Here is a 17500-nt window from a genome sequence, read left to right on the forward strand (position 1 = left end):
TCTGAAAGTGGGATGGTCTTTGTTTTTTCTGATGGATATGAGGAGGGCATTCCATTACCTGGCTCCCTGTACCGAAGGGGAATGAACAGCTTATCTAGTGCGTTTGAATCTGGGGACTTTTATAAGTTGAGGGTTTTGGGATCATAGATTTGACTTGGGCATGGTGTCTGTAGAAGGAGCATTGTTTCTAGGTGTGGGATATTTCTGAAATAACTATTCAGCCGGGTAAAAAAAACAAACAAATAGTTTTTATAATATAGTCCCTACAAGTGCTCTCATATAACTATGCACATTTGTGTGTATTTAATTATGGTTTAGGGCCATCTACCTACCCTTAGACTGTAGTTATTTCCATAGTCGTCCCAGCTCTGGGGATTTTATTCTGTTTATTTTGTGTGTTCATTCACTACATATAATTACTCACATTTTTCAACGTATTTTTGCTTCTGAGATAATTAATACAATGTTATTGTTTTCTTGTAAGACGATATGGCATGCCCTTTATCACCCTTATTTTGGGTTCCATTTAATGTACCGCAGATAAGGTTCAACCTTTTTGGGGATATTTGTATCTCTATACTTACATTTTCCTCTCTAATTTTGACTGAGTGCAATTTAATGGGACTGCTGTGGTCTCTGCCCACTATCGATGGTTCTCTATATGTACTTATTTCCTTGCACCAAGTCATTTTATATATTGTGCGTCTCTGGGTTGAGCAGTGTGTAATATATAGTAGCACAAGTTGTTGGACTTGTTATATTCAACAATTTTATCTTTTAGCAGTGTTTCTATTCAATTCCCCACTACTGACATTTATATAATGTCGCTGATACTTACAGTAGGAAAATGATCGTAACTAGCATTGTTTCCATATCTTCAGAAAGTGATCCCTTAATCGGCTGTCAGCAGATGTGAGAAGCAATGTGATAGTGTCACCATTGTCACTATCACACATAAACTCCGATTGACTTCAAAAGGAATTTCCATACGATAGTGTCCCACTTGGCACTATCACCATTTTAATGGATCAGATTCTGTGAGTGCCTTCTACAACAGGGGTGCGCAGAGTTTTTTGCATGCACCCCCTTCCTGGGAGCCCCAGCTTTCGTGCCCCCTCGATAAGAACCCAGCGTCAAATGACGTCGCGGGTCATGTGACTTCACGTGACCCTGCCGCGTCACTTGACGTGCGTTGTCATGGCGATGCGTCGCTGAAGACCTGGCTTGCAGCAGGCAAGTGATGTTACAGGGGCCTCACGTCTCCCCCGGCATTTAATTTAAATGCCTTGGGGAAGGGCGCGGGGCTTCTGTAACCGCTGCGCCCTCCCCCCCCCCCCCAGCAAATCTTGCGCCTCCCAGTTTGCACACCGCTGTTCTACAATACCCTACCACATTGCTTCTCACATTTGTAGGTGTGCCTCCTATAATACCCTACCACATTGCTTCTCACATCTGCAGGTGTGCCTCCTATAATATCCTACCACATTGCTTCTCACATCTGCAGGTGTGCCTCCTATAATATCCTACCACATTGCTTCTCACATCTGCAGGTGTGCCTCCTATAATACCCTACTACATTGCTCCTCTCATCTGCAGGCGTGCCTCCTATAATACCCAATCACATTGCTCCTCTCATGTGTAGGCGTCCCTCCTACCACATTGCTTCTCACATCTGCAGGTGTGCCTCCTATAATATCCTACCACATTGCTTCTCACATCTGCAGGTGTGCCTCCTATAATACCCTACCACATTTCTCCTCTCATCTGCAGGCGTGCCTCCTATAATACCCAATCACATTGCTTCTCACTTCTTTAGGTGTGCCTCCTATAATACCCGACCACATTGCGCCTCTCATCTGCAGGCGTGCCTCCTATGATACCCTACCACATTGCTCCTCTCGTGTAGGTGTGCTTCCTATAATACCCGCCTACCACATTGCGCCTCTCATCTGTAGGCGTCCCTCCTATAATACCCCATCAAATTGCACCTCTCATCCTTAGTCGTCCCTCCTATAATACCCTATCACATTGCTTCTCACATCTGCCGGCGGGCCTCCTACAATACCCTACCACATTTCTTCTCACATCTGCAGGCGTGCCTCCTATAATACCCTACCACATTTCTTCTCACATCTGCCAGCGGGCCTCCTACAATACCCTACCACATTTCTTCTCACATCTGCAGGCGTGCCTCCTATAATACCCCATCACATTGCGCCTCTCATCTGTAGGCAGCAAATTAAGGAAACACTTTCTGAATATATGGAAACAATACTTTCATAATTTGACACGGAAACTCCCATTAATTTCAATGGGCGTTTCCGTTTGATAGTGCCACAATTGACACTATCGCACATTAAAGAATGACAGCCCCCCCCCCCCCCCCGAGTCTAAGGCAGTTGTGTGTAACTTTATCCTTGTGATGGAGTAGCTCCAATACAACTCTCTCATGCTTCTGACTCAGCATATGCTGTGGGATCATCACTATATTCCTCAAAATATCTGATTATTTGATGGTGTTCCAGGCCACTCCTGGTGTCGTACTACAATATGGTATGTGTGTGATTTAATCACTCTGGCATCAGTCCTTGGTGTAGAAGAGCTGTGTGGTCAAATGTCCCTTTGCAAATAATCAGTCTCTTTATATTAAAATAGTTATTATTTGCAGCATTTCAAGTCCTGTTTCCCCTGCTTATTGCTTTCTTTTAATGTGTAATTCAATGACATGCGCCCTATAGTTTTAACATTTATTTATTTTTATTTCACTTATTAATGTTGTGGTGCTCACAATGTAACATGGTGCAAAGTTTTTTGTTTTTTTTTAATGAAATATGATGACATTTTTATTAGGGGTTTTTGAAAACAAGCAGATTTCATACAACTAAACATGAACTAAACAACTAAACCACCTGTATGAAATGATCTTTCCTCTAACTAACCCAGTGATGCCCAACCAGGGTTCCGTGGGCTCCTTGAAGCAGTCTCAGGGGTTCCTTCTATGGACCACAGACCCCCCGCCCCTACCCCCCTGGGTGTGGGTTTTTTTGGTATGTATTTTGTAGGGTGGATTGAGAGAGAGTGGGGTAATTGACGGAAGGTAGGGGCGAGTGAGAGAAAAGAGGGGGGCAGGAGGGAGTGAGTGAGGCAAAGAGGGAGTAAGAGTGAGACGCAAGGGATAAATACCTGCGAGGCGGGAGGGGGGATAGTTAGTGAGATGGATGGGAGAGAAAAACATGGGTAATGGGTGGGAAATAAGAGGTGGCTCGTGAGGTGTGAAATGTTGTGACTGACCCCTGTTGAACCTAAAATGTGTCAGACAGATAGGGGTTCCCCGAGATTTTTCGAAATACTTCAAGGGTTCCTCCAAACAAAAAAGGTTGGAAATCACTGAACTAACCATTAATAAACTCATGAATGCCAATGAATGTCATGAGCCTATTATTGGTTTGCTAGGGTATTATGGAGACCAATGATCAGTAAATGTATCATTGGTACGTAGTTCTAACCGTTATTATTGTCCTAACCTATATGCCTTCACACCAACATGGGTTCCATTAGCGACATATGTATTGGTGCAAGTTTGCAAAAGGGCTAATTTGATTGCTCTTGCATAAGGCAAGTACAACATGAATCTGTTATTTGGTAAATCCAGTGGTTTTTTATTAGTTAAAACTACTGTAACTTTTCTTCCATTTCTTGTAATTCTATCGTTATTTATATATCTGTTGCAAAATGTGACTGCTGGCTAAAGTTTGTATACACAATATGACTTGTGGAATTTCTGCTGTAGGTTTCTCTCGTTTTAGTTGCTCTTGACAAAGTAAGTATGACTGCTCACAACCAGTCCAGAAAGTAGAATTCCTAGGAGCCAGGCCTTTACCAATCTGACCTTTTTAAGTAAGAATGGCTGCCTCAGATGGGAAGCCCAGACATGGCTCTCCATTGCCATTCCTAAGAAACCCCAAGAAGGGTTGTTGTTGTTTTTGTTCCCGGTGAATGTAACAATGCTTGGTAGAAAAAAAGGGTGTTCGACATAACCTTTACTGCACAAAATAGTGCAATTGCGATGCGGTAATTTGTGATAAAACAATCCTACAATGTGAAAGTAAAAATATGCTAGGGTTGGAAGGCAAGTAATCCAGATATGTGTGGCACACAGAGAGATCTGAACAGTACTGTGGGTGTTCAAGCGTATTCAATATGTGGTGATGCGGAACACAGTCCCATACATCTTCTCCAGAATGGGGGGGGGGACAACTTCACAGCATATTGAATAGGGGTCTTCGTGTTTACTGAATTAGAGCAGCATTTCTGATAGGGTTTAAAAATATATATATTCTCTCTCTCATATTATATTATATTTTTTTGGTACTAGGTGTGAAGCAGAGTCTCTGGTGCAGAACAATGAATGTTCATTTCAGCTCTGCGGAGCCCCTACTTCCAGAGATGCGTACCTCTGAAGGGTAGCAGCCCTGAATGGGCACGCCACATAAAGGTTTAAAGGTCCCGTGGGCCAATTAGAAGTTGCGATGTCATCCCTTGTGGCTTCCTATTGGCCTGTATATCGCGGGTCCTTTAAACCTGCGTTAGAGACATCACTTTTATACGTACGTGTCTTTGGGAACGAGCTTCCTGGAGCTGAAATTAACACAGTTCCATTCCGCATGCCCCCTATTTCCCACGTGGGGGTAAAAAAAAAAAAAGAGAGGAGGGAATGCTTCTTTAAGATCTATGTGTGTGTGTGTGTGTGTGTGTGTGTGTGTGTATGTACATACATGTACGTGTATTCTATATTTCATACTGGTCTGAAGCAATCGGAGTTAAACTCTTGAAGTACCTGCAACTGTTCCCATTTATTCTTTGTTTTTTTACATATCTTTTCAGGTAGCAAACAAGCCTCTCAGTGAGAGTAGCTGAAGAGTTTTACGCACCCGGGGAAAGGGTTTCCACAGTGTTTGTACTGAAAGTCCTATTCATTTGAACTTAACCCTTTTACTATCAGAGGCAGCATCAACGCATTGTACAGCCCACATGCAGCAAAAGGGTTAAGGAGAATGGGTTATTAAACCACTCAGAAACTAATAACAATGGCAGCATATCATGGTGTTCATATAATTATGAACATCTGATTTTCATGACGAAATGGAAATCTTTTGCATTCCTATTTTTTTTTTTTTTAACAAATATTGGTTATTTTTGAGTCTGAATGCAGTTTGCACCACACAGCAGAGATTACAAAGATTACAAAATATATATTTTGCACATGGGTTTTTCTGCAGCAGGTTAATCGATCTCCATTTTCTATCCCAGCCAATTTGGTTTGTAATTGAGATTATACAGGTTATAACGGATTATTCAAATTGTGTTCATAGAAGTTTGGGTGTAAGCAGAAGCCTTGACCCATCTTAATTTTCCATCCTAGCAACTATGGTGGGTTGCCACTTAAACCCTTAACTGCTGGGGAGAGGGGGCAGAGCAGCACCTTTATGTAGGATTACTCGCAGCAATGAATGGGTTAATAGGGCGAGATCCTCTTTCACTAATGTGTGTATCTTTCTGCTGTATGCTTTTCTTGGAGAGCAGTAACCAGGTTTTACAGGACTACGAATAGTATTCTGTTACTACCCAGTTTTTAAACCCTGTTATCAATTCTGTGCAATCTTCTCTTTGTAACAAAAATGATTCAATAGTAAACTTTTTATACCATTATGTTGATATATTTATTTATATGTGACTGTTTTCTGCCTTTAAGATTTTTTACTAGATTGGGCCTCAAACGTTTGCAGTACAAGTCCAGAAGATTGACCATGCAATCCAAACATGACACCAAAACATCTAAGAGTAAGCGTCTTGTTTACGACTAAGCTAAAAGGCTGTATGCCAATAGCCTTTCTTACATAAGCCGTAAAAGATCATTCAAGTACTATTGCCTGACACTGCTCTCATATGCATTCACATTCTACCATGAGGATATGTTTAATGTGTCTGCATACACAGACGCTCGATGTAACGTTGTGTGTGGCACTTGCACTGCAGCCAAGAGGGCAGTTCCCTTAATTACTTCCAATGTTGACATCAGTGGTGCCTTATGAATCAGCTGCTGTAAGCCACTGAAAAGCCCTACTTTTTATTTAAGGCAGAGGGCAGTGCTTGCTCTGCAGAGTATGTGGAAATGATTACTCAAGTCTCTCTTGTGGTAGTATATCGCCTAAAAATTAGTCGTTTGGGCTGGTGTTGCTTTTTTTAATTCTTTAGATTTGATAGTGTAAGTCTAATGTTTGTGGTGATAAATACATAAGAGATCATAACAAAGCCTGTAACTTCCCGCCTTTGTCACTAAAATCCACTTACATTGTAACTATACAATGTTATTATGAACAATAGCACAACTTAAAATATTCCTACATTTATCGTCCAACATATCTTTCATATTTTGAGGGCATGTGAATAAAATAATGTAAGTGTTCTGCAAGATTTCAAGGAAATAGCTTGTGCTTTTGCATTAAAGCACATGTTGACTAGTTTTAAACTTCACTTTAATTTCACTACCTGAGTTTATATCACATGGGAGCATCCGCATATATTGTGTTATTTTTTTTTTGCCAATTTCTGACACTGACCTTCACAGTTTCAGTTCATTTTATAGAGATAGATAAACGGTTTCAGTTTCTATTGTAAATGTAATATGAACTGGTAAATGATACAGCCTTAATCTACTATTGCAAGAACTACTGTACAGGCATACCCCGCATTAACGTACGCAATGGGACCGGAGCATGTATGTAAAGCGAAAATGTACTTAAAGTGAAGCACTACCTTTTCCCACTTATGGATGCATGTTCTGTACTGCAATCGTTATATATGTGCATAACTGATGTAAATAACGCATTTGTAACAGGCTCTATAGTCTCCCCGCTTGTGCACAGCTTCGGTACAGTTAGGGAGCCGGTATTGCTGTTCAGGACGTGCTGACAGGCGCATACGTGAGCTGGCGTTTGCCTATTGGGCGATATGTACTTACTCGCGAGTGTACTTAAAGTGAATGTACTTAAAGCGGGGTATGCCTGTACAGACAGCCACTCAGTCGGTGTACAACTGTCAGTATCTATACCCGGTACATTTTCTACGGGGATTTTAACCTCACTGTAAATAATGTTCATTGTGTAATTTTGTGGATGCAATAAAATTTGATTATTTTGTGGCCCTATTTGGACCAGTTTTAGAGTATAGCTAATCAGATGGTCACACAACTGCTATAATAGAGATTACTATATCTCACAGACTCATAGAGTCCTATTTCTCTCTCTGGTAATACCCGCATTGAGTGCAGCATTTGGGGACATTTTTTTGATCCCCTGTGGATAAACATTCTATATATGAATTAGACCAACTATACAGTCATGTGAAAAAGAAAGTACACCCTCTTTAAATTCCATGGTTTTACATATCAGGACATAATAACAATCATCTGTTCCTTAGCAGGTCTTAAAATTAGGTAAATACAACCTCAAATGAACAACAACAACACATGACATATTACACTGTCATGATTTATTTAACAAAAATAAAGCCAAAATGGAGAAGCCATGTGTGAAACACTAAGTATACCTTATGATTCAATAGCTTGTAGAATCACCTTTAGCAGCAATAACTTGAAGTAATTGTTTTCTGTATGACTTTATCAGTCTCTCACATCGTTGTGGAGGAATTTTGGCCCACTCTTCTTTACAACATTGCTTCAGTTCATTGAGGTTTGCGGGCATTTGTTTATGCACAGCTCTCTTAAGGTCCCGCCATAGCATTTCAATCGGGTTGAGGTCTGGACTTTGACTGGGCCATTGCAACACCTTGATTCTTTTATTTTTCAGCCATTCTGTTGTAGATCTGCTGGTGTGCTTGGGATTATTGTCCTGTTGCATTGACCCAATTTCGGCCAAGCTTTAGCTGTCGAACAGATGGCCTCACATTTGATTCTAGAATACTTTGGTATACAGAGGAGTTCATGGTCGACTCAATGACTGCAAGGTTCCCATGTCCTGTGGCTGCAAAACAAGCCCAAATCATCACCTCTCCACCACCGTGCTTGACAGTTGGTATGAGGTGTTTGTGCTGGTATGCTGTGTTTGGTTTTCGCCAAACGTGGCGCTGTGCATAATGGCCAAACATCTCCACTTTGGTCTCGTCTGTCCAAAGGACATCGTTCCAGAAGTCTTGTGGTTTGTTCAGATGCAACTTTGCAAACCTAAGCCGTGCTGCCATGTTCTTTTTAGAGAGAAGGCTTTCTCCTGGCAACCCTTCCAAACAAACCATACCTTTTCAGTCTTTTTCTAATTGTACTGTCATGAACTTTAACATTTAACATGCTAACTGAGTGAGGCCTGTAGAGTCTGAGATGTAACTCTTGAGTATTTTGCAATTTCTCTGAGCATTGCACGGTCTGACCTTGGGGTGAATTTTCTGGGACGTCCACTCCTGGGAAGATTGGCAAGTGTCTTTAATGTTTTCCACTTTTGAATAATCTTTCTCACTGTAGAATGATGGACTTTAAATTGTTTAGAAATGGCCTTACAACCCTTCCCAGATTGATGGGCAGCAACAATTGCTTCTCTAAGATCATTGCTGATGTCTTTCCTCCTTGGCATTGTGTTAACATACACCTGAATGCTCCAGGCCAGAAAACTGCTAAAACTTCGGCTTTGTAGAGGTGGTCACACTTGCTGATGATGAATTAATCAAGGGCATTTGATTAGCAGCACCTGTCTGCTACTTAGCATCTTAATTCCTATGGAAGCAGTAAGGGTGTACTTAGTTTTTAATACATAGCTGTGAGGATTCGCCGTCCCGACGTTCAAGGACCATCTCCTCACCTTACTGGCCCTCCGGTGACAGACACTCAAGATGCGCACCCTTTTGGTACTGTGACGCGCGCGTATGGACCTTGCGCAGTCTGCTCCGACATCTGCTGATCCTGTTCCCACCCCTCGCCTGGGTGTACGACGCGGGCGCTCATCCAGCCTTCCCGCTGACGCGCGCGGTAAACTCCGCCCCCGCTCTGTTGATCAACAGAACCAGTGTGGCAGTAACGCGCGCTCTAGGCTCCGCCCCCGCTCTGACGTCTCGCAGAACTGGCATGGGAGTTGCACTCTCTCTAAACCCTGTCCTCTGAAATCTGTGACACGTGCGGGCTGCAAGCAACCTCCTACCTGATCAGGCTGCATCATCGGGCACACTTGCGTGCACCAGCAACCTATTAGGTTTCACTTCCTGGTTACTCCCCTGCTTGCTATTGGAGCCTCCTCCTTTATATACCCATCACTCTCAGTTTACCTTTGCTGAGCATAGTCGTTGTGACGCCGTGCCTTGCCACATCTAGTTCCTGAACCTTGCCTTTCCTGACCTTGTTGCTGTTAACCTCTCGTTGCCTGAACTCTGCTAGTACCTTGGACTCCGCTCCTCTCTACTCCTGATCTGGCTTGTTGACCTTTCTCCTGGCTCCTGTCCTGACCTTGGCTGAAGTACTCCTACGATCCGACTATCTCCTATCCTGCACCTGGCTACGTACCCCGACCATCCGATACTCTCCACTCCTGAACCTGGCAAGTACCTCAACTACTCTAATATCTATAATACTGACCTGGCCTGAACGACTACTCTACACTCTAGGCGCGCCCGCGTGGCTGTGGGTCAACGTATCTCAATTCCCTGCCTCAGCACCGCGGTCGCGCTTCGTTTGTGGTGAGCTACGTGTTACAATAGCTTCTCCATGTTGGCTTTATTTTTGTTAAATAAATCATGACACAGTGTAATATGTCATGTGTTGTTGTTCATCTGAGGTTGTATTGACCTAATTTTTAGACCTGCTAAGGAACAGATGATTGTTATTATGTCCTAATATGTAAAACAATAGAATTCAAAGAGGCTGTACTTTCTTTTTCACACCACTGTATATAATATATATATATACTGAAGCTGTTAAAACATTTTTTGGGGCCAGTTAAACCATCAGATATTTTTAATGATTTACTAAGATTGAAAAAGAGAGACGTGGCCTTTTATTTGCCGGCTGGGACACTATCACATTATCATAAAGAAAAATTGCTGCCTAGATGGTTTTGGATTAAAAAAAAATCAACCTACGATTGGTAGAACTGATCCTGATTTCTGTTCCAAGTGGATTGGCATACTGAACAAGTACTCATTTGACTTGACTCTATTGGTTGTAGAGCAATCTACCAAAGAAGTAAATAGAATTAAAAAAGAAATCGATACCATCCAAGAAAAACAAGGACCTATTTTGGAGGCTGATTCAGATACAAACTGGACGGATGGACAAATTGCAAACTGCTGTAGACGCACACCGCACAAGTCTGATTAAATATAAAAGGGACAAATTGAAAGTGGTGACAGTGGATTACAAGGAGCACCGGGTATACAAATGGTTACTAGGGATCAACAATCCTGCACAGGATCGCAGCAGACCAAGAAGAAATTTTTCACGTTCCAGAAAAGCGGCATTCACCAGGATGAATTACAATACCAGCGATACTGATCTATCAGATTCACAGGACATTGCACCCAGGGTTCCTTTTTTAGGCCAAGGATCGACTGTCAGTCGAAAACCACCCTTACCAGACAGCGTCACCAGGGACGGACAAGGAGAGACAGCTGGAAACCATAGATTCTTGCCACGGTAATCAAAGACAAAAAGCGGGAGAGGTGCCAAAGGCAAGAATCCATGATTTATAACATCTCATCACATAGCCAGATGACGACAGAACAAAGTGTCCTCAGTATAGACTTATCCATACGTTCCCACTAATTTACAGAAACCATTGGAGTGGGAGGTAGACATGTTCAAGCTATATGTATGTATGTCTTTGTTTATACAGCGCCATTAATGTACATAGCGCTTCACAGTAGTAATACACGTGACAATCGTATCAATAACAAATAACTACAAATAACAGATAATGGGAATAAGTGCTTCAGACATAAAAGTAAAATTGTGGAAGAGGAGTCCCTGCTCTGAAGAGCTTACAATCTGATTGGTAGGAAGAACGTACAGAGACAGTAGGAGGGCATTCTGGTAAGAGCGTCTGCAGGGGGCTAAGCTTTATGTTTCGTGTATAGTATTAGCCACGGTGCAACTCCTATGCTTTAAGCAAGTGTGTCAAGCTGAACCGTTTATTTGGTTAAAAGACTTTTTTCACAGATCCAGTGATAATGACCATCCAAGCAGGCAGCAAATACCCCAGGGACGCATCTTCAAACCCAAGAGCACATTTGACCCACCGGTTACGAACCATAGTATTTCAACATTTATTGGCCTTGTTGAAAGGGATACGAGGAAGCAGATCCTAAAGCAAAAGACCAGCTATCGTAATATCACGAACGAGGAACGCCAAGCTGTTATCAACCTTAAACTTAATAAGGACATTATAATCTGGGCCGCAGACAAGGGTGGCAGTGTGGTGGTCATGCCATATGATTACTACAGGCAAGAAGTGCTATCACAGCTTAATAACAAGACCATTATAAAAGACTTCTGTCTGACCATACAGTGGCATATAAACAAGAAATTGATTCCATCATCCACATGGGGGTGAATAACACTTGGATCAGTGAAGACGCAGCTAAATTCCTGATACAAGATCATCCAATTATTCCAGTATTATACACCCTACCCAAGGTGCGTCAATCATTGACTCATCCACCAGGCAGACCGATCATTTCTGCAAGGGGTTCTTTGTGTCGGTCCATTTCTCAGTATGTGGACTTCTATTTGCAGCCCATGGTAATCAAGATGCCCTCTTCTGTTCGGGACACAACAGACTTTATAACTAAATTGTCTAAGTCTACAGTGGACATTAGCTCTGCCATACTGGTAACCTTGGAAGTTTCCAATCTGTATACCAACATACCTCATCGGGAGGGAATGGACGCAATCAGACATCAATTCGGGGGGGTTTTCTGGCCATGTTGGATCACCTCTGGAGTTCATACTATTAATGGTGGGGCTCATTCTACACACAAATGTATTCCGGTTTGAGCGTTTATTCTACCTTCAACTGATGGGGACAGCGATGGGGTCTAACATGGCCCCATCATACGACAATTTATTTATGCATGAGTTCGAGCAGACACATCTACTCCATGATGCTCCACACTCAGAATGCATTTAATTCTACACCCGCTACATTGATATCTTTATGGTGTGGGTTGGTGGCGAGGAACAACTGCTTGGATACATTATGCATAATGTATGGGTATAATCAAAAGGAGATAACATTTCTGGACACTACATGCTGTGTACGAGGACTTTTTGTAAACCTACAGATAAGAACGCACTCCTGGACTCTAGGAGTCATCACATCATACCTCTAAACAAGGGGCTTCCATATTCACAGATGTTAAGGGTCCACAGGATTACAAGTAATGCATTGGAGGTGGAAGACGCCCTAACCAGAATGGCGGATCGTTTTCGCGTAAGGGGATATGATGAAGGGGAGATATTACTTGCCCATGCCAAAGCGAAAAGTTGTAAGACCGCAGAAGGACACATGTTTCAACGTAGTGACCACCTACAGCACTGCATTCAAGCTCATTAAGACAAGTGTGACCAACAATTGGCATATCCTGGCCAACGATAAAAAGATCGGCCAACACTTTACCAACCCCCCTCTCTTGTGTTACAAGAGGGGTCAGAGCTTGGGGGATTTATTGACTGTCAGATCCTGTTGATAAATATGCCGTTAAAACATTGTGTTGAAAAAAACTGGGGGTGTACAAGTGCCATGGCTGTGTGAACTGCCAGTACATGATTGTGGGCAAATCTTTCGCCCAAACACACAATGGTAACTCCATAAAAATTATGGATTTCCTCAACTGTGAGTCGAAGTTTATGGTATACTTTATTAGGTGCCCCTGTGAACTCTTTTATGTGGGTAAAACCGCAAGATTGTTGAAGGAGCGCATCGCGATGCATAGATCAACTATCAGAAAAGCTCTCCTTGGTGGAGACGCAGGAGACAACCTGAAACATTTACCTGTCGCCAGGCATTTTAAAAGAAAATAAGCACAGTCTTGCGACCTTCAGGTGCATGCTCATCATACAGGCCATTGTCCCCACCCGTGGAGGGGACAGGAATAAACTTCTGCTGCAATTGTCAACAAAAACTATATACAGACTGGGGACCATGTCACCCAGGGGCCTGAACGAGGACCTGCATTTGGGTTGCTATTTGTAAATTATTTCATGGCTGTATATTTTTGCATTATATATATTTCTATTTTATATATATTTCTGAATTATGTTCTATCTCATATTATGCACATTAGACAGTGTTTGGTGCTGCTATTCTGGCTCCTGCTTGAAAGGTGTTATTTTGATCTTGCTGTATTGTGTCACATCCGTGCTTATAGTTCCAATATATTTATCTCGTTTTTACAGAGATTTGCTCCTCCTCCTATTATCCTCTTGTGTTCCTTCTGTCCATTCACTGTAAACACTTCCCTACACTTCCCTGGTGGTGTGTACGCTATGCGATTGTATGTTCCCTGTCTCTTCACAGAAGATGCTGGCCGCATTGACACCGCGTCTACGCTGTGCACCTTAGTAGTAAAGGTTGCCTTGGCGACGGAGAAGGCTTTGCTTGATCAGCTGTTGCTCCGAGCGGCTGGCGTGCTCTCCGTAGCAGTCACGGCTTATCCAAAATGGCCGTCGGAAACAGTCTGGAGAACAGGAGACACATCACACGGCTCCAATTAATGTTTTCATTGATTTCAGGTGATGGGTGCACTTTGGGATAGGGTATATATCACGATAAGGCATTGGCTTTACTGCACAACCCAAAGAAGAAGATCCCTCTGTGGGATCGAAACGTCTGTGTTGTGTCTGGCATAATATATTTTTTCAGTATACTTACCTCTTTCTTGTTGTTCTGCAGCCCTGCTGGATGGTAATGATATATATATATATATATATATATATATATATATATATATATATATATATACACACATGTAGAGGTATCAGTACCGTGTTAGCCGAGCTTCAATAATCAAAAAATAAATAGATGATACCGTTCTGTGGCTAACGAAATGCTTTTATTTGTGCGAGCTTTCGAGATACACTGATCTCTTCTTCCGGCGATGTTTCAATGAATGAAGCAAGGATTACTTAAAAACAGTGTCTCTTGGAATGTTATCTGTGCTGGTCCTTCCCCCGATGTGGATGTGTTTTATGGCTAGAGGTGTCAAAGGGTTACTGAAAGCAAGTGAAGAAAGAGTGTGTATGTGTATCAGTGTGAATAAGAATGAATGGAGAGCCCACAGTATAAACAGTGCTCTACACAAGGTGTGTGTCGAGTGAGAGGGGATATAAATGGTGTGGGTGGGTGTGGAAATGTGAGAGTTTGTAGCACAACTAAAAGTGTGTGTGGATACTATGTGGTCCCTATTGGTGTATAGGGATGGAAAAATATCTGGACCTCTGGCGAACAGGACCTCCTACAGTTCTATGACAACTTCAATACTTTCCACCCGACCATCAACCTCAAACTCACCCATTCCCCGGATGAAGTACATTTTCTAGACACCACCATTACTATAAAGAACACCCAACTACAGACTTCTGTATACCGCAAACCTACAGACAGAGCCAGCTATTTGAGGGACAACAGCTTCCACCCGACACACACCAAACATGCAACCATCTACAGTCAAGCCATACGATACAACCGGATATGCTCCGACACAGCAGACAGAGACCAGCGGATTAAAGCCTTGAGATCAGACTTTATAAACCGTGGATATAACCACAGAATTGTAGACCAGCAAATTCACAAAGCCACCAGAATACCAAGAAGTGATCTCCTTGAATACAAACAGAAGGAGACAAGCGACAGGGTACCTTTGGTGGTCACATATAACCCACACCTAGGAGCCCTACGCAAGATCGCCAGGAAACTACAACCCATCCTCCAGGAAGATACAAGACTGCAACGGATCTTCCCTGAAGCACCCTTATTATCATACAGACAACCCCATAATCTCAAGAATATTATGGTGAGGAGTAAAGTATTCAGCAGTACAACTGAATGCGGGACAAAACCATGCCAGGACCCAAGATGCAAAACCTGCGCAATGCTCTACACAGCGGACACAATACAAATACCACACAAGAATCGGGAATACAAAATGAGAGGAGGGTTTACCTGTTCCTCCAGCAATGTCGTGTACCTCATCATGTGCATGAAATGCCCAGGGGGCTGCTACTACATAGGTGAGACAGGACAGGGGCTAAACAAGAGAATGAACCTGCATCGCCACAGCATCACACGCGGAACAAGAGACAGTCCTGTTGGCGAACATTTCTCTGACTCTGGCCATAAGATGAACGATCTGAGGGTTGCCATACTCAAAGGTAATCTTAAAACCCTGAAAGAGAGACGGTTGCATGAATACAAATTTATGCAACTGTTCGGGACACTTAGCAGTGGCCTAAACAGAGATCGACATTTTATGAGTCATTACTGACACTAGCGAACTCTCTTCCCATGAGCGCTAAAGGCCATGTCTGTACATACTGGGCTATATGTATGCACACACAGCTGTCTCTCACACATACCAATACTCCTTATTTTTCCATCCTTATACACCAATAGGGACCACATAGTTTCCACACACACTTTTAGTTGTGCTACAAACTCTCACATTTCCACACCCACCCACACCACTTATATCCCCTCTCACTCCACACACACCTTGTGTAAAGCACTGTATATACTGTGGGCTCTCCATTCATTCTTATTCACACTGATACACATACACACTCTTTCTTCACTTGCTTTCAGTAACCCTTTGACACCTCTAGCCATAAAACACATCCACATCGGGGGAAGGACCAGCACAGATAACATTCCAAGAGACACTGTTTTTAAGTAATCCTTGCTTCATTCATTGTAACATCGCCGGAAGAAGAGATCAGTGTATCTCGAAAGCTCGCACAAATAAAAGCATTTCGTTAGCCACAGAACGGTATCATCTATTTATTTTTTGATTATATATATATATATATATATATATATATATATATATATATATATATATAAAACCACAAAGCAGCGCTAACACATACAGGTAAATGCACAAAATGACTATGATAATAATAAAATACCGATAGTAGTTCAAAGTTCAATCCATCAGACACAAATCCAGTAGAAAATATCCTCTCATAGAAAAAGGGGGATTAACCCCAAAGCCAGGTTCAATTTATGATGTGAGGGGCTGCTCAACCAAGGGAGAATCACTCCCAAACGAACACTGTATAGAAAGAAAAAGAAAAAAGTGCATTATCTTCAATGATGCAGAGAAGTAACATTTATTGACATAAATGTAAGGTAGGCAATACACACTTACAAGATGGAGTTTAAAATTCACATAAAGGTATCTTTACACTCGGTGACCTTGGCGTATAACAGCTGGGATAAATGAGGGGAACCTCCAGATGAACTCACTATAACCACACGCCTGTGGACCCGCCGCTGAAAAGCTCTCACACATCAAAGGCGACAGCAGTCGGTCACGATTAAGCCAGGCATAGTGTGGACGGTAACGGTCCCGCCTTCTCCAGCTGGTAAACTCAAGGATGTCGTGAGTATTCACCAGTATACAAGAGTTCCTCCAGTAGCATAGGAACACCACGCGCACAATGTGATGCGTGATGACGTCAAAGCCAATATGTATATGTGTGTATATATATATATATATATATATATATATATATATAGCACTAGTGCCCTAGACCCTAGTTAAACTAGAGTGCTATCACTCAAACTGACTACACTGCAGACTGCGGCATAAACACAGCCACTCTAGGCTTCAGCTGTTCATCAGATAGCTAAACAATGCTCCTGCACAAGGTTCCCTCTTTGCTTTCTCTCATGTCCCTGACACCCAGGTGGATTCCAACAATTTGAGCACACAGAGGTTGTGTTGTGCTTAGGTATCTATTCAGATCTAGACTAAATTATTTTTTAAATAGTGCTGCTATACACTGGGATACATTTCATATTCTCAGTAAGTAGACACACAGTCCGCCCGTGGGGTATCCTTTTATGTCTTAATAATAATACTTGCATTTACTCACCTAGAGTGCAGACAAATATAGTATTCAAACTAAACAAACAAACAAAATCTATGTACAAGTGATATATTAAAAGGTTATATTTTATTGATCTACAACCATTTTGTCAACTATCATTATTCTCAGTAGGTGAGCACCATATATAGAATTTCTCTTGCTGTGTGTTGCTCTAGGCACACCCCATATGTTTAAATAATTTGTTAGATCTTCAGGGGTGAGCTTGGGAGGCCCCACCCTATATAATAATCAGACACTGTGCGTTTGGTCTTCACGATACAGGTGTGGAAACATGTCATGCCACGGTCAAAAGAAATCGCTGAGGACCTCAGAAAAGCAGTTATGCTCATCAGTCTA

At 42.2% G+C, this 17500-nt stretch overlaps 1 protein-coding gene across 10 annotated transcripts in view; it reads left to right on the plus strand.

The window, feature by feature from the left end:
- ANAPC10 (anaphase promoting complex subunit 10) overlaps positions 1–17500 on the plus strand; it is a 66589-nt gene that overhangs the window by 41192 nt on the left and 7897 nt on the right. Inside the window, exon 5 of one of the 10 annotated variants that reach the window (XR_012803850.1) lies at positions 5753–5841. The exons of the other annotated variants lie outside the window; for them this stretch is intronic. The gene's annotated coding sequence lies outside the window, so the exon portion shown is untranslated. The remainder of the gene's footprint in view (positions 1–5752; positions 5842–17500) is intronic. 10 annotated transcript variants of the gene reach the window in all.

The sequence above is a fragment of the Ascaphus truei genome, chromosome 1, assembly GCF_040206685.1.
Source record: "Ascaphus truei isolate aAscTru1 chromosome 1, aAscTru1.hap1, whole genome shotgun sequence".
In the NCBI taxonomy this organism is placed as follows: Eukaryota; Metazoa; Chordata; class Amphibia; order Anura; family Ascaphidae; genus Ascaphus; species Ascaphus truei.